We start from the raw sequence: 18,630 nt of genomic DNA on the forward strand, positions 1-18,630 counted from the left end.
CAGACATCATTCGTCATGGTTCTGTCTGAGGAAATAAGTCCCCAAAGACAGGCCAGTTTGGATGGGAGAGGAGGGAGAAAGGGACGTGACTAGGGGCTGCAGGGGATGGGTCTCCTGCAGCAGGAAGAGCTATGGTCTGGGGTCAGTGGACCTGTGTCCTAAAGATACTAAGTACTGCCTCTGTGGTCCAGCATGGTGCTAGGTGCTTCACAAACATTGTCATATTTAGTTCTATCTACAAGGCAGGTAGTGTTGCCATCCCCATTTTATAGTTAGCAAAAGCAAGGCTTAGAGAAGTTAGGTGAGCTGTCATCGGAGGGGCACGGAGTCATAGCCAGGCAAGCTGGCTCTGGAGCCCTGTCCTACCCAACTCCTGACTCAGGTCCCTCCTCAACTGCCCCCACAGTTGTCTTAGGGGCTGGTACCCGGTGGCCCAGCAGATTGTGCCCAGTTCCCCAAGGTCCGTGCCCTTGCCTGGCACCCTCTCTCTGCCAGTTGCCTTGTCCACCCAGAACAGTGCTGGTCAACCTGAGTCTGGCATCATGACAGTGTTATACCTTGTACCTTGTACCTTGTACAGAGAGACAGGGACTAGGATCAAAGCCCCAAATGACAGGAGACAGGGTATGGGGGAGAGGTCTTGCCTGGTGCTCAGCTTTGCACAGCAAAGGAAGAAAAGAAGACTGGGAGGCAAGGAGCCACCCCTACCCACCCTGAATTCAGAACTAAGAAGTGACCTTAGGCACCTTGTTACCAGACCAGCTATGGTTCCATAAGCGTTAGTTTTAGCGAAGGTTTTAGATGGTCATCAAGTGAAGGTTTTAGATGGTCATCAAGGAAGCTGTAAGACTGAGGCTGCCCTAACTAAGAGGTAATACTGGAGGACCTCAAGTCCCCCACACCTAATTTTCCTGTCAGAATCATGACCTAGCCTAGGGCATTCCCTGATCAAAGCCCTGTATCACCAGGAGGTCTGGAAAACCTCTGTCCAGTGGCTCTGAGCCCCACCTGGGTTCCCTGCCTTTAGTTAGAAGAGCCCCCTCTTTGCCCTCACACCTCCACTCCCAAGGAACTCTTCCTCTGTCCTTGGAAACAAACTGCTCCCAACTTCAAAGCATTATAATCCCCCCCAAAGAGCAATCTTGAGAATGTCAAGGGGAAATTATTGAATTATCCTGGTTGGCAGAAAAATCTAATTTATAGCAAAGCACTTCTCCTGAAGTTTTAATAGATTTTTTTCCTCCGATGGATTTTAATGTGCAATTGTTTCCCGGGCTCGGAAATTTAGTTGGAAGCACTGACATCGCTTTTCAATGCTTGATTTATTGCCAGCTCTCTGATTTTGAGCCTGATAGCAAACCCAACATTCTATTTTCCTAAACTGAGAGACTGCACTTTCTGTTTATCCTGCTAGACCAGACATCTGATGGCACTGCCATCTCATTAAGGGTGTAAGGAGGACTGGCGATCTGGCTGAAACTTTCATGCCCTCCCTACCTGGCTCCCAAGGACAAGTCCCCTCCTTGAGGATTTTGCTGGATGGAATCTTAGTACTATGTTATGAGGATACTGTTGATCTGTGGACACCACCGGGGGCAATGGCATGGCTAACCTTCCCCTCTGCCCACTCCCTGCCTCTCAGTCCGTCAAGGTGTGTGGCACAAAATAAGGGCTCAGCCAATAGGTGTTGATTCAAAGAGAGTGGGGCAAGAGGGTGGTGTGACTGAGTGTCAGAGTCCTGCTTGGGCCAATGACAGCTTAGGCCAAGGAACATTGTGTTGACATCTTTGCCCAAGCTCCAGTCCATTGGATTGCAATCATCTGGGTATAGCACAGGGGCAGCAGGTAAGAGTGCTGTCTAGAGATTTTAATTAATGGCAGCATGACCAACTCAGGAGAAAGGGGCACAAAGGCATCAAAAAAATACACTCTACCCCCAAAGATAAGAAGCTTAGTGAGCCCCCAGCCACCTTTCAAGAGTATCTGACTAGGGCAATGCTTAACCCAAACTTGGTAAGGAGAGTGGGGCTTTTGGAATGTACAACAGGCAGAGAAGGGAGTTATTTAGGAATAAAATAGACTTCCTTTGATCCCTTGGAATGATGATACCCATTTTACAGACACAGAAAATGAGGCTCAAAGAGGGGCAGAAACTCACAAAGCTTTGGCAAACAGCCAAAGTGACACTGAGATCCAGCTGTTTGACTCCCTGAGGTCTCTTTTCACAGCAGTGTGGGAGGCTGTACCAGGCTCTTGCTAGACTGACCCTGCAGGACTCAGCAAAGTTCAGGATCCTTTGAAAGAGTGGGCATCCCTCAGGCCCCCAAAAGAGGTTGCCGACCATCTAGTTTTAGAATGGGTTGACAGGCCCATGGGTATTCCTTCCTAGGCCACCCCTGTTTTCTGGGGGTTTCTCCTAGCAATCCTGCCATCTCTGACCCCATGTACCCAAATATCCAGACCCTGTCCCCCTCAGAGATTTCAGTCTCTTTCTTCCCAGAGATCCCTGCTGTCGTGCCAAGTGAAAGGATCATTTGGCCAGAGAGGGGTGTGCACAAGGAATGAGGAGGAAAGGGTCTGTACCCTTTTGATCACTCCTTCTCTCTATACTGTGTCCTCCCCCATTTCTCCCTGACTGCCTTATCTTTTATCCTTGGGAAATTTGGGGTTCCTATCACAGGGCAGTATCAGGAACAGAGTCAAACGGCCTGGCCTCTCGGAAGCCCTAGAGGAGGTCCTTGGGGCTAGAGGGGTCACCCTGGCCAGAGTCCCTATCTGGACATGGAAGTTGGGACTTCCATGGAAGTGGCAGGAAGTTGGGAAACACTCCCAGTGTGTAGGGCTGAAGCAGACCCTGCACACTTTGTGAGACTACTCCCATCACATCCAGCCCTCTGGAGCAAATCCAGGAGCTCAGCCAGGAGAGAGTGGTTTGGGGGGGCACATAGAATTGTGAAGAGGGGGATCATGGCAGGTGTTTCTCTCTAACTTCAGGGCAGAGACAGGCCTGGGGCTGAGGATCCTAGAGACTCCACTCCTATAAGGAAGGTATCCTCACCACTCAAGCTGCAAAAGCTCTGTCATGGGGACAGAGTACATTGTCACAGGGCTATTCCCCTGGCAACCTGCCTCTTAAGGTTCCACCAGACAAGCTTCTGCTCAGGAGTGAGGGAGAGCTACTACCCTCATTAATTCACCCTGCCCCTCCAGATTTAATGACTTCCCAAATGCTATCTCTGCTGGGACAAGTCCCCAGCTGTGTCCCAGCCAGCTGGAACCCAGGTGACCTGATTCCCTTCCTGGTACTCATCTCTGTACCCCCTGGCAGACTTGTGACTGCACCAGACATGGATGTGAGCCAGGCCCAAGAGAGCTGAGTGGCAGGTGGGGGGAAGAAGAAGGAAACTTGAGCAAGCTGGTTATGCAATTCTAGCTCCTGGGGATGGGGAGTTTATGACAGGCCAAGACTGGGACACTTTTCCTGAGGGTGTTGGGAAGCAGACTTCCAGAATGCTTCCAGAAGGATAAAATGGAGATCAGGGATGAGGAAGCTGCTGAGAGGACCCCAAATACATGTTAAGTCAGTCTTCAGTAGGTCTGGGAGCTTTGAGGGTCCCAACTGGTCAGCTAGAAAGGCAGGACCAAGGAGTGCTCAACATGGTGCCCCAGTCCCCCACCTGCAGTTTGGTAAGATGAGGTGTAGGGCAGCCCAGTTCTGGAAGGAGGTATGCATGAGCAGGGCTCTGGCCCCACCCATGAAAGCTCCCCAGTGCCACAGCCCCTGCTGACCAGCCATTCTGATCAGACCATGGGGCAGGGTCCCTTGCCTAGGTTTCTGAAACCTTACCCTCTGGTGAGTAATTTCTGGGAGTTTGTGCCTGGCATCAAGATCAGAGATTTTGCTCTCCACCTCCTACCTCTGAAGGATTCACGAAGAAGGGCTTTCTTGAGGGCCCTGGGGGATGCTTCTGACCTGAGAAGGCTCCAGAGGCAGGATGAGGGGCATGTGTGGACCTGAAGCACTTGGGGCAGGAGGTTTCTGGACCAGGTCCTCCATCCCACGCACCCTGGCACAGGCTCCCTGGGTCTGAGTCTGACAGGCACCAGAGGCTGGCATGCTTGATGGTGGTCATGCAACAGGCATGTCCACCACCCAAGCCCTTGGCCCCCAGCCCATGCCTCAGTCCCACTGCCTCTCAGTGCCAAGCAGACTCAACAAGGGCAGTAGAGAATGGCCTGAGCTCAAGTTGCAGCTAGAAGTCCGGGCTAGACTTAAAGAACTTTCTGAATATAGGAGCTGTGATGTGTAACCAGCAGAGGTGTGAAAAGGTAGACTAATCACTCAACTCTCAACAACCACATGCCAGCCTTGTCCCTTCAACTTGTTTTTTCCACTGGTCAGATCTCAGGAAATGGCAATGCCAGCCACCTATCCACCCAAGCCCCCTGGGAAGTGAGCCCTTCAGCCCCATGGCCAACCCAGCATCTTTTCCTTCCAAACATCTCCAGAAACAGTCCCTAGCCCTCCACCTCCACTGCTACTACTCAGGCCAAGCCACCACCACCCCTCTTGTAGATGCCTGTAGCAACCTCTCCCTGTCTGCCTGCTCCTATCCATGCCCTTGCTGTCCATTCTCCACCCAACAGCCAGAGTGAACTCAGAATTTAAGTCAAAGGGGTCTCTCTCCTGCTGCAGACCCTCCAGGGGACTATGATCCCCTTGGGTAAAGGTCCTACCCAGTCTGGCTCCAGGACATCTCCTGCTACCTTGACTCAACATTCAGCCACACAGTGACCTCATTCTGCATGCCCCTAGCTTCACCATGACTCTCCCATCTTCCTGGACTTTAAACTGTCACTTACTCATTTTTTAAGACCAGGAAGACTTTCTGGTCTGCCAACCCACTCCAAGGCTCTGAGAATTCTTGCTGAACCTGAATCCATCTCCCCAATACCTATCACCTCTTGCTGTCATCTTTACTCTGAAATCTACCTACTTAAGAGTGACAGCCACAATCAAGACAACAATAGAACAGACATGTGAAATGACCACAACCCATCATCAATGATATCATCATCATCACTGCTCACTGTTACTGAGCACATTGTAGGTGCCCAGTACTACTGTAAGCATTTTATGTGGATTAAGTCATTTAATCTTTGTGAAAATCCTATGAAGTCAGATTTGCCTTAAATTCCAAGATGCCCCATAGGGAGTCAGTGTGGCCTGAGGTGGATAGGAAGGTTTTGTGGTAGAAGTAGGAATGGAACTGGGGTTCAAGGGATGAGGAATAACTGGTAGACAGGCACAGGAGAAGTAGTCCAGGCAAGTATGAAGAATACTCCTAATAGTAATAATATATTGAGCACTTACTATGGACCCTTCACTGTGCTCAAGAGCTTTATATTTATTATCTTGTTGGACACTTACAACAGCCATGAGAGGTAGATATCAAGAGTCCCATTGTGCAGACAAGGACACTGAGTAACTACTGCTGGTCTCCAGCCTTGGAGGGAAAGAAACAGCCTTGGCCCAAGAGGCTTCAGTCCCCTGAGGAAAGAGCCCAGGACAAGGAGAGCAGGACTGTTGGTATAGGAGGGAGTGGATACTCAATACTTGCTCTGAGGGGGAGCAGTGAGGGCTGGAGGTCCCATCTCAGAGGAAGTGGGAGAGGACCAGAGCTGGGCTTTGAAGGATGGGCAGGAGTTAGAGAGGCAGAAATAAGGGGAGGTTGGTGATGGAGGATGGGGGCCACATAGCCCCCTTCTTCTGGCCCTCGTCACCTTCCCCACTATCTCCCAGGATCCCAAGAGTAAGCTTCCAGAGGAGAATACTTACAAATTTAAGTGCCTCATACCCATGCAACTTTTTCTTTTTTTATTATCATAAAATACACCTAACCTAAAATGTACCACTTTAACTATTTTTAAATGTATGTTCAGGGGTATTAAGTACAACCTCATCACTGTGCAACCATTACCACCATCCATCCCCAGAACTTTTTCATCATTCCAAACTGATGAATAATTCTCCATTCCCCCCTCCCCCCAGTCCACAACCACCATTCTACTTTCTGTCTCTATGAATTTGACTACTCTAGGTACCTCATACAAGTGGAATCATGCAGTATTTGTCTTTTTGTGTCCAGCTTATTTCATTCAGCATAATGTCTTCAAGGTTCATCCTGTTGTAGCATGTGCCAGAATTTCCTCCCTTTTTAAAACTGAGTAATATTCCACTGTAAATCTAGACCTCATTTTGCTTATCCATGCATCCACTGATGAGCATTTGAATTGTTACTACTTTTTGCCTATTGTGAATAATGGTGCTATGCCCTTGAGGGTACAAACATCTGTTCAAGTCCCTGCTTTCAGTTCATTTAGGCACATATCCAGAAGTGGATTTGCTGGATCATATGGTAATTCTGTGTTTAATTTGTTGAGGTGTTGTTTTCCACAGCAGTGACGCCATTTTACATGCTCATTGGCAATGCACAAGGGCTTCCAGTTTCTCCACATCCTTGCCAAAACGTGTTATTTTCTGTGTAGTTTTTTTTTTTTAATGATAGTCATCCAAATGGATATGATGTGGCATCTCATAGGGATTTTGATTTTGATATTCTTAATAATTACTGACGTCGAGCACCTTTTTATGTGTTTATTGGCCATCTGTATATTTTCTTTGAAGAAAGTCCTTTGCCCACTTTCAAATCTGGCTATTTGGGTTTCTTTTGTTGTTGAGTTGTAGGGGTTCTTTAGATATTCTGCACATTAGCTCTTTATCAGGTATATGATTTGCAAATATTTCTCCCACTCCGTAGGGTTCCTTTTCACTGTTGGTAGTGTCCTTTAATGTACAAAAGTTTTTCATTTTGATAAAGCCAATTCATCTATTTTGCTTTTGTTGCCTGGGCTTTTGGTGTCATATTCAATTAATCACTGCCAAATCCAATGTCATGAAGATTTTCTTTTATTTTTTCTTCTACAAGTTTCATAGTTTAGTTCTCATGTTTAGGTCTTTGATCCATTTTGTCTTAATATTTGTTGATGGTGTGAGGTGAGGACCCATCTTCATCCTTTGTGCGCAGATACCCAGTTTTCCCAGTACCACTTGTTGAAAAGACTGTCCTTTCCTCAGTGGATGGTCTTGGCACCCTTGTCTAAGAGTATTGGACCATATATGTGAGGATTTATTTCTGCGCACTTCATTCTGCTTTATTTGTCTGTCTGTCTGTCTGTCTTTATGCCAGTACCACACTGTTTTGATTAGTGTAGATTTGATTACTGAAGTTTTGTATTCAGGAGATATGAGACCTCTAACTTTTTTCTTTTTAAACATTGTTTTGGTTATTCGAGATTCTGTAAGATCCCATTTGATTTGTGGTTTTTTGTTTGTTTGTTTGTTTTAAGTAATCTCTACACCCAATGTGGGGCTCAAACTCATAGCTCCAAGATAAAGAGCCCCATGCTCCACCAAGTGAACCAGCCAGGTGCCCCTGAGAAATTCCATTTGAATTTCAGGATGGGTTTTTCTTCTCTATCTAAAAAAAAAACAAAAAAAAAACAAAAAAAAAACAAAAAAAACCAAAACAAAACAAAACAAAAAACCCAGGAAACAAAAAAATAACAACAAAAGACACTGTTGTAATTTTGATAGTGATTTATGGACCCTTGGAACTTTAAGGAGGGCCTGGGCCAGCTAGGGTGTCCTAAAGTAACCAGGAACCAGCAAGCACAGTGAGAATCAATAGAAATCTGAGCAGAAGGGGAAAGCACAGATTGGCACATCAAAGAGTAAGGTCAAGAGGCTACCCTTCTTTAGAATAGTGAATACTTTGGCTCTTCCCAGGGTTCCATCAAAGACTGGTCTCTATGGGAAGGAGCTCACCTATCTGTGTAATGGGCATTGCATTCCTAAGCCAATGAAAAGTCTCTTCCAGAATCAAAAACATCCTCCTTTCCCTCATTGAGTTTTCTCAGGCTTTTGATGTCCTTGTTGGTTTGCTAGGAACTGGTATTCCCTATCGTGGCTTCTAAGAGCAGTAGTGCTATTTTTTATGTGGCTGGGACTCTGTCTCACTTCAGCCCTTGGACAGGTCACCCTTTTAGTCCAGCAAACTATCCCTTCTGGGAGGGGTATGTTTCTCAAGACTGGGGTAGGGGTGATAGGAATGAGCAGTTCCTGGCCCTTTGGGAGAGGATGGCTGGACAGAAGTCCTTGGTGAAGATTATAGAGATGGTCTCTCCTTATCCTGGTACAAGTTACAGGCAGACCCAGACCCCAGTAAGTGAGGTCCACCTGTAGCAGCAAAAGCAAAGGAGGGCACAGGCAGCCTTCTCGTGTAGCCTAGACTCTTGAGGGATGACTCATTGGGCCCTATGCCAGACCTCTGGCTCTGCCTCAGAAAAACTCCTGCACTCAGTCCATTACTGAAGACAGACAGATGGACAAACAAGCAGAGCACTCTGGTCTCTTCATGGGGCACAATTCCCAGTTCTGAGCTGTGACATTCACCTATCTTACCTGCCTGGCTGTGGGGACACAGAAGAGTCTATTGTCCTAACTCTAGGAGGTGTAGCTGGGGCTTCTAGAAACTCATCCTGCCCTGGAAGATGCCATCTAAGTCCAGCTCTGACAGTGAGGACTGGGATTTCAGGCACAGCCTGAATTTCTTTTTCTTTTTTTAATTTTTTTTTTAACGTTTATTCATTTTTGAGAGTGAGAGAGACACAGCATTAGCGGGATAGGGGCAGAGAGAGAGGGAGGCACAGAATCAGAAGCAGGCTCCAGGCTCCGAGCTGTCAGCACAGGGCCCAACACAGGGCTCGAACCCATGGACTGTGAGATCATGACCTGAGCCGAAGTCGGATGTTTAACCGACTGAGACACCCAGGTGCCCCACAGCCTGAATTTCTATTTCAAGTGTCACATAAATGTGACTGGGTGTCACAATAAGGTTCTTGAGCCAAACGGGAGCCTCTACCCAAGTTGTTTTTAAAGCATTTCAAGTTTTATGAGACTGATTGGGGTCACTTTAGATATAGAAGTGAAGCAGCAAGGAGGGAACATTCTTCCTATTTCAGAGATGAAACAATAAAGGCTTAGAAAATTATATCAGTACTGGAGACAATCCTATCCAATTGAGGCTTTCTGTTTTACCAGGTGAAATCTATCCATCTGTCCATCTTTTGGTTCATTCATTCATTCATTCATTCATTCAGTGCTTACTCCTGGACAGGTCCCTAGCTATAGGCTAGGGATACAGCAGTGAGTCAGACAAGACAGAACCTCTCCCATGGAAGGCAAAGTCTTGTGGGGAAGACAGATGGTAGCAAAAAACAAACAACAACAACAACAACAACAAAACCCTAATGAAGGGAAAGACGTAATGGAACATGGGCCTATGGGAATATTTAAGTACAGAATCTGATCTGAACCAAGAAGTCATTGAGGTTTCCCTGAGACAGCAGAGACCAGCAGGATGAGCCAAACAAAGAAGAGTATTCCAGGCAGAAAGAGAAGCATTGTGCAAAGGCCTGGGGGCTGGAGAAGGGACAGGCCCAGAGAAGAAAGGATACCTGAGGAGTTAGAGACCAGAACTGAGGCTTTGGAATTCCTACTTATATTCTTTCCCCCAAACCCCAGCCCAATGCCCCCAACCCTGCAAGCTTCCTGGCCTCACACAACACCCCTGGCTCCTGTTGGGCCATTCATTGCACTCCCAGGTACCCAGGAGAGCTCAAAGACGAAAGAGCTCAAAGAGTGAAGAATGTCAGAATTGTGCAAAGAACATATAGGGTATATTCAACTTTGTGGGAGCTGGTGGGAGCCTCTGGCTTGAGATAGGATAAGAGGCTAAAGATTGAGGGCTGAGTGGAAAAGTTTTACCACCAAACAGAGAAACTATTCCAGCAGAGAATCTAAGGCTCAGGGTTGGGGAGGGAGAAGAAATGGAATAATGAATTATCTGTGTTCTGTTTTCAAAAAGCAAAGTTTCTGAGTGTTGCTGATTGACTGGGGATATTGGGTTTGTAGGTCAGGTGAGCAGTGGGTTGGCTGGAAGTGGTCAGCTGTGTACCTGGAACATCTGCTTCAAGATTATGGTGTCTAGCAGCCTCTGTGTGTACCTGACATGCTTGAATCAAGATCTGGGTGACCAGTCAGGTCTGCACTGATTGACTAGTCCTCTCTAAGCATCTAGAAGGCCAGACTGGGAGTAATTATTGCCTTTGATTCTTTATCTATGAAAGATTGTAGGGACACCTAGGTCCTCACACTCTTAGTCCAATCCAGTTAACAACTGTTTGCTAAATGCAACTGTCAATCTGGAACCCATATCCACAACACCTGAGCTAGAGTTTGCTTCCTGCCCCTCACCCCCATCTGCTGTGTTGAATTCTCCCTCTTCTCATATTCCACTGTGTCTGCCCAAGTCCAAACCACCATTATTGTTCACTCAAAGGGATTCACTTCTTCCAAACTTATCACCTCCTGCTCATGGTCTGTGTCTAAAATGTTACTCTCCTTCTGCAAACTTTTTTCATTGATTCCCCTTGGCCACTGGACAAAGCTCTAGGGTTTGCACACCTAGGCAATTATACAACCACAGCCAGATTTCCAGTTCAGCTCCGCCCGGGCTTGTAGTAGAAGTAGTGCTAGGCCACGAGGATTTTACAGAGGCCTGGTTGCCTTTTGAACTTGAGTTTCTGGTTCTTAGAATAGAATGGATATTCCCATATGAACAGGAAATGCTTCTCTGGGGCACTGTTCTTTGAAAGAAATCAAGGGGTCTCACAGACTGACCTTGAAAATTTTCTTTCAAAGTCAACCTGGGGCACTGGTGGCTCAGTCGGTTAAGCGTCTGACTTCGGCTTAGGTTATGACATCACATTCCGTGAGTTTGAGCCCCACCTTGGGCTCTGTGCTGACAGTTCAGAGCTTGGAGCCTGCTTTGGATTCTGTGTCTCCCTCTCTCTCTGCCCCCCTCCCCCCACTCATGCTCTGTCTCTCTTGCTCTTAAAAATAAACATTAAAAAAATCAAAGTCAACCAAAATCACCACCTCTGAAACCTTCCCTCATTTACACTCATTTCTGCCCCCACCTGCCACCATCATGTCAAGCGGTTGTGGAAGGCCTCCAAAGGCCCCTCTCCTGTTGGGTAAAATGGGTACCCAAGGGCCTGCCTGACTGTTAACTGGGACCAGTTCTAGGGAAAGGAGAGTTGGGATGACACACTCATTTTAACATGTATGCGTCTGTAATGTGGGAATGTTTTTACAAGCATGTATCACTCCTGTAATTAAAGATGCAAATCTAGTAAAAAGCTCCATCCCTTAGGCCATGGGTTCAGAGGGCAGAGGGTAAAAAGGAACATTTGATAGGTGGCACGGCACTGGAGCTGGGCCTGGTCAGGAGGTCAGCAGCAACAAGGGGGCATCTGGACCAGATAACGGCAAGATCCAGGGTGAGGAGCAAGTTAGTACTGTAGTGGGTAGGGCCTTGAACGCCAGACCAAGGAGTTTATGTAATTAAGGTGTTTTTGAGCCAGAGGGATATGATCTGAGCTAGGTCTTGACGTTGGAGCTGGCAAAGGTGAGAGAAAGGCCAGGGTTGCCAGGAGCCTATTTGTGCATCCCAGTGAGAAGAGCAATAATCAGGGGAATGAATGAGCTGGTCTGGTCTGGACCTTTGTACTGAGGGCAGGGCCCACCCTCTCCTTGTATGGAGAATTCCAAAGCCTCACTAGGCAGTGGTAGTTCTGTGCCTCAGGTTCCTGGTCCACCTGGAGCTGGAGACAGGGTAGCTAGCATCTTAGCACGGGTGTGTTTCAGTTACACTTTCCCACCTTGACCCAGAGAGGGGGTGGTGCCCACTGAACCTCTTGGGGCATCCAGTTCTTTCTGTCTTCATAGAACAACTTCAGACTAGCTATTTGTTTTTGGGTCACCTGGTGATTTATCTGCATATCACATTTTCCTGGGTCCTGGAGGAAAAGCTAGCTTGTACACCGCAAAATAAGTGGTGAGGATGTGCCAGCATAAGCCAGATGATGCTTCCCATAGTCCAGAGCCAATTGCAAGAGGCAGGATGGGTGATTTAGCAATGCTGGGGGTTCCAAAGGATCCCAGAGAGACCTAGACACTTTGAGAGACTGGGTCTGACACCAAAAAGGGAAGCCCTGTGCACCTCCCAGTCCTGCCTCCTGCCCCATCAGAAGCTACTGGGGACAGCCATGCCTAAGGGGCCATCCAAAGTTACTTGGAGACCTAACATGCAGAAGGACTGGGTTTTGGACAGGTTCTCCAAGATCAGAAAAGCTTCCTTCTTAATTATGGTACCTCCACTCTCATGACCAGGTACTGAGGACTCAAAGATGAAAGAAAACCCAACAAACTCTGAAGGGAAGAAGCATCTTCTCCTGTCTCTGACTCCTTTGAGTGGCTTAGTGGAAGAGATCAAGTCCCCACTGCATCCTGAAAGGGCCCAGAAGCTTCAGAGTACTGTAAACACATCAGGCAAGGAAATTCTCTTCCTCTGCTCTAGGCAGTTTCACAGCTCAGAGCTCTGGGGTCTGCTATTCCCTGTACCTGGATGCTTTTCCTCACCTGGCCCCACTATCAGCTGAGAAACTCCTGTTCTTTCTTGCAAGTATCACCTCTTCTGTGAAGCTTTTCTTTACTGCTGTACTAGCACACTCCCCTCCACCATTATTTCTGTATCTTGTACTTGTACCCATCACTGCACATTGCACCCTCTGCTATTTTGCTTTATTTATGTGTCTGGAGTGATGTCATATGAACCTTCCTCTGCGCTGTGTCCCCAGGGGGTAGCCTAATGTCTGCTCCATTGAGCAGATGCTCAGTGATCACTGGTGCGACAGAACCATGAAGAACAGTCCCAGATTTCCCAAGCCATTTCAAGTTCACTTCAAGATGGTTTTAGCCCTCTTGCCAGCCCACCCTTAGTCTCCAGGGACCTCCTGCTCTGCCTAAGGTTGGAGCCTGATGTTGGCCATTCCTGGAGGTTATGTCTCTTGAAATGGTCCTCAAATTAGGAGGCTGTAGTGGTCCCCCAGGTTCTTGGTGAACTTGGGACTCAGGCGAAAGCAGAGTGGGGAAGGCTGGAAACTTTGGTGATCCCCTCACTGCTCTGGAAATGGACTCTTTTATAGCAGCAATACAGTTATGATTGACAGCCCAGATGCAATACAGAGCCCAAGTATGCTGCCTGGGCAGATGTCCTGCCAACCTCACCTGGAGATGGCCAGGTGGGCACTCAGGACCCAGTATGTCATTCAGCTTGGGCCATGGGCAGAGTATGTGAGACTAGCCAGGCAGGTAGGAAACCCTTAGCCACCCTCCATGAAACAAGTACTTCTGAGTCCTCAGTCTACCTCTTTCACCCTCACGATAAGGATCTGCTGCCCAGGCAAGCTGTGTAGCAAGGAGAAATCCAGCCCCCGTTAGAAGGGCCTTAGCAGTACTAGTTGTCCTCTTGGGTGCTTCGGCCCCAGGCTTCTTGCTTCAGACTTTGCATTCCTCTAGAACGACAGTGCCCCCTGTCCCTGGCCATTTGACCAAGTCAGTGCCTTGCCCTACTTCTACCAGGGCAGCTTTTTTGTGGACCTCTCAAGCCTTAGAATTTGCTGGCTGGCTGATGGCTCATCTTCTGCTAAGCTAGGCTCTGATGCCCAGCACCACCCTCCCTACCCCCTCACCCCAGCTTGAGTCAGCACCCAGCTGATTGCTCAAGTCCTGGCTCTGGTCTCTAAGAGGTCTCTGGGCAAATCTGCAGCTCAGCTTTAAACACGTCTGCATTTGGTCTCTTCGGTTCATTGATCAGGAATCATATGATCTTTTAAAAACACAGCTGGTAGAGTGGCCCATCTGTGCTTCTGCATTTGGATCAGTAAATTGAGCTGCCTAGAATTTATTTAAACCTACAGGTCTGAGTACAGAATGTGGCTGCCCTCACGATGCCTCCTGTGATGATCTTCTCATTTTCTCATTTTCTGGATCATCTTCATTCTTGGGACGATCCTTGGCTGGGCTTCTAGCACTAGGTCTGTTTTTAACACTCATTTGTCTCCTGAGCTCTTCTAAGGACTATTTTCTCTTTACACTGAGATTCACTAATTACAGGGTAAAGCACTAATCTGCACTCTTCCCCCATGGCTGAAACACACACACACACACACACACACACACACACACACACACACACTTATTTCCCAGCCAAGCAGACAAGATGGGTCATAAGTCCTTAGTCAGGCAGTAACCCAAAATAGTGATGGTCTCTATGGTCCCCTCCCCTCCCCCTATCCTTTGAAATAAATGTGGGAACATTGCTAATGTGGCAGAGACTACCAACTTGCCCCCAATATCTGAGCACATGACCATCAAAAATAAATACTCGGGGCACCTGGCCGGCTCAGTTGGTAGAGCATGCGACTCTTGATCTTGGGGTAATGAGTTCTAGTCCCACGTTGAGTACAGAGCCTACTTAACAAATAAATACATACATAGGTACTAAAATTCCTGGCCTCCTTTCCAACTATGTGATTAATTTTTGATCAATGAGATATAAGTATGATGGTGTATACAACCTTTGGAAAGTATCCTTAAAGGGAAAAGGCATGCTTTCTTCCTTTCTCCCTTCTTTGTGCTAGTTAAAAAGCACCTTTGGTGATGTGATAGCTGGAGTTAGAGCAGCCATCTGGGAACATGAGGGTGAAGCCACACCTTGAGGATGGCAGATGTGGTAAACTAACTTCCAAGATGGCCTCCAATGATTCTCAACTTCTGGTATTCATGTCCTTATTTACTTCCCTCCCATATTAAATAGCGCTACCTGTGTAATCAATAGGATGTTGCAGAAATGATGGTGTGGCTTCTGAAACTACATCGTAAAAGACATTGCAGCTTCTGTCTTACTTCTTTTTGAATCACTTGCTCTAGGTGTGTAGAAGCTGGCTGCCATGTTGTAAGTACACTCAAGCAACCCTATGGAGGATGACAGGTGGTAAGAAACTAAGGCTTATTGTCAACAGCCAGAACCAACTTGCCAGGAGTGTTGCAGTCTCAGTCAAGCCTTCAAATGACCACAGCTCTGTCTGACATCCTGACTGCAATCTCATGAAACAGCTCCAGCCAGAACCATGCAGCTAAGTCACTTGTGAATTCCTGATATGTCACAGAAAGTGGGAGACAGTAAATGTTTATTGTTGTTTTAAGCCACTGAGTTTTGAAGTGATTTGTTACAGAGCAATAGAAAAGCCACAAAAGGGAAGGAGGCTTGGCCTCTGAAATTGTGGAGGGCTGTAGCAACCTTGACCCTTGATCTACTGAAGACTTTTTTTTTTAAAGAGACATAAACTACTCTTACTTTCTACTATTTTGAGTTTTCTGTCATTCCTATACTACTCCTGTTTTGGCACCACTCATTTAGAAACTCTTCTGGGAATTGCTACCTGGATGTGCCGTTGGAGACCATTTCAGCCATGCCTGTGCCAACGGTATGTTGCGGCCTAAATCTTCCTAAGATGAAGGGCAGTTAATGTGCAAAAATGTCTCTAAAAGGAATTTTATAATGAGAACCACAGGACAGGGATTAGGAGATCCTGGCTCTATACCCTCCTGAGGGATCTCACTTAATATTTTGGTGACCATACTTGGCACAGAGTGACATTGTCTTCATACGGGTATCCCTGGATGTCCATGAGGTTCAAAAAGATTTATAAATAAGCACTTTGGAGAGTGCCAAGATTCTCTACCAACTGAAGATAACACTCTTGCTATAAGTTGGGCTGATTCTAGATGGCGTGAGCCTACCCCAGCATTTATAGACGTTCTGTTCATGGTCCAGCTTTCAGGTGTACATCTCATGTAGCCTACTGAGCAATTCCTAAGCAGTGATGAGATGCCCTGCTCAGGTCCAGTCAGCCATGGCAGCTGACTGGACAGAATGATGGCAGTCCTGCTAGTCTTTTCTTTTTAAGAAAGCACTCCTTCCTGGTGCCCTGGTTGTAAGACAATGGCCAGCCCTCTGGGGTAGAGGCTTCCTCTCTACCCCACATCCTGCTTTATAACAGACTATGACATTCAAGTGGACCAACGAGCCATCATAATTCCTGACCCCCAGCATCACAATTCCTGGATCTGCTTAACGTTCTTCACCTTCTCCCACTTGGCTCTTGCCACACAGTGGGATGGATTCCCTCTGAAAGCTTAGCCTCCTGAATTCTACTAGAGGACTTGACCTCCTACTTGTTAGATTTTTCCAGAACTCTCTCTACTCCCGCTCTTGGACTTTAACAAAAACCTTCTGTACCCTTAGAGGCCTCAATTATTTCCCCATCCTGGTCCCATCATAGCCATCTGAACAACCAAAAATTTTCTTAAGCCCTATATTAATTAGGGTAATGCTAAATGCTATAACAAACAAATCCCAAAACGTGTATTGCCTCAGACAATGTAGTGAATTTCTTGCTCACATAAAACCCAAATGGGTATTTCTGATCAGTAGCATCTCTCCTGTAAGTGATAAGTCACGGACAAGGAACCTCCCACCTGTGGTTCTGCTCTCTCCAACATGTGGTTTCCAAGAGGATCTCAACATGGAGGAAGGAGAAAGGCAGGGTGGAGAAGGCCTATCTGCTGCTTAACTATCTTGGGCTGGAAATGACACATGTCATCCCTGATCAACATTCTATTGCCAAGAACAAGTCACTTGACTCCTCTCAGATGCAACAGATGTGAGCCGAAGGGTGTGTGTTGGGAAATGTAGTCTGTGCTGACTCTTTCCTATCCTCAACTTTATTCTATAGAAGGGCAGAGGATGACTGTGTTTGGTGAACAGTTAGCTGCCTCTGCTCCACACTTCTTTTTTTAATGTTTATTTATTTTTGAGGGAGAGAGAGAGAGAGAGAGAGAGAGAGAGAGAGAGAGAGAAAATGAGCAGGGAAGAGGCAGAGAGAGAGGGAGACACAGAATCTGAGCTGTCAGCACAGAGCCCAATGTGGGACTCAAACTCACAAACCGTGAGATCATGACCTGAGTCTGTGAGCCACCCAGGCACCCCTCGGCTCCACACCTTTTATTTCCTTCTGCCACAACCTCAGCAAGACTGCAGCCCAGGTACTATAGGCCAGCCTGACTTCTTGGCTTTTAGATCCTGGAGAAAACCTTGAGGGCGACAGATCAGTGTCAAAGCAGATTCATCACCTCCAAAGGCAGTACAGTGATGTATTGCCAGGTCTGGGTCAGATTCTTTCCTATTTCCCATAACAAGGGTTCCAAACACCTCCTCTTTGCCCTTATCCCCTCCTCTCACCCTCATTCTCAGCAGGAGAGCATTTTAGGGCCAAAGGGCATGGTGCCCCCTCCACTTGTCTTGCTCTCTCCTCCCCGCCACAGTCTTAGAAGCCTCTGTGCTTGCAGTCACCCTAGCTTCCCAGCCCAAACTGCTTCCTAGGCTTCAGACCTGTGTATCCATCTTCCTCCTGGATGCTCCCACCTGGATGTGCACAGGTCTTTCATACTCACCATGTCTCAAATTGAATCCTTATCGCTCAGCCCCCTACCCCCACCCAGACCTACTTCTCCTCCTGTGGTTTCTTTCTCCTATCATGGCACCACCCTAACCACACCTGAAGGTCATTGCTGTCTCTTTTCTCTGGTTAAATGCTGGCCCAAACATTTCTTGAGTCAGTTCCCTGCACTCCTTTTCTCAGGTCATTGCTTCTTGTTTGGATACCTGTAATCATCTCTTAATAGGTCTTATGCCTCTAGAATGTTCCCCTCCAATGTGTGTTCCGTGGGCAGCCAGAAGGACTGTTCTACAATACAAATCTGACCATAACACTCACTTTCTCAAGCACAGAATTTCCTCTGAGGCCCCCAAGTCCCCACATGACTGGCCCCACTGCCCACTTCAGCCAGCCTCTCACCTCCCTTGGCACCCCAGCAAAGACTGACTTTACTCTGTACATGCTCTGAGGGTCCCTGAAGCCACTGGGGTTTTGGGTGGGTGCCCCTCCTTGGTACTGTTAGAACACCCTCTGCCTGTGCTTATTACTCTCCTTGGTAAATCTTTTTGTATGTTGGCCTCCCAGGACCATAAAGGGAGGAACTAACTCTTTATCTTGGTATGTTAGTGCCTGGGACAGTGCTTATCAGTAGTGCTTATCAGAGCACAGTAGGTGCTCAATACACAATAGGTGCTCAGTGAATGAATGAAGATTGTGAGAAGGTACCTGTTGAAGGTATGGAAAATCTTCATTTAGATATGCTTGCCTTACCCTGAATGAACATTTCTTTTTCAGGATAGCCAAGGTGTGTGTGTGTGTGTGTGTGTGCGCATATATATATATATATATATATATATATATATATTTATGAAATCTGATCCTTTGCCTAAGAGCCTCCCCATCAATTAATCATGACTGCCCATTTGCACAAAACCTCTTCTCCCAAAGCACTTTACACAGAGGGACCAAGCTCTCCCATCCTGCCAGAGCTGTGGGCTCAGTTCCCACCACATGACTGGCCTTGGCAGTAAGCTCATACCCATGCCTCTCACAGGAACCTTATAGCAGCCCTGGGAGGCAAGCCAGAAAGGAGCATTGTCT

The 18,630-nt window shown here is 47.2% G+C and overlaps 1 protein-coding gene and 1 long non-coding RNA gene across 3 annotated transcripts in view; one reads left to right on the top strand and one right to left on the bottom strand.

Annotated features, from left to right (window-relative positions):
- Window positions 1-15,234, top strand: part of LOC109250861 (uncharacterized) — a 53,597-nt gene extending 38,363 nt beyond the window's left edge. Inside the window, exon 4 of one of the 2 annotated variants that reach the window (XR_008423896.1) lies at window positions 14,960-15,234. This is a non-coding gene — a long non-coding RNA (uncharacterized LOC109250861). Of the gene's footprint in view, window positions 1-12,358; window positions 12,958-14,959 lie in introns of those variants that run through there. The other variant, XR_008423897.1, reaches the window with a different exon arrangement.
- Window positions 1-18,630, bottom strand: part of JADE2 (jade family PHD finger 2) — a 134,242-nt gene that overhangs the window by 91,181 nt on the left and 24,431 nt on the right. The gene's annotated exons all lie outside the window — the stretch shown is intronic.

The sequence above is a fragment of the Panthera pardus genome, unplaced genomic scaffold (genome assembly GCF_024362965.1).
Source record: "Panthera pardus isolate Hobbes unplaced genomic scaffold, ASM2436296v1 HiC_scaffold_2, whole genome shotgun sequence".
In the NCBI taxonomy this organism is placed as follows: domain Eukaryota; kingdom Metazoa; phylum Chordata; class Mammalia; order Carnivora; family Felidae; genus Panthera; species Panthera pardus.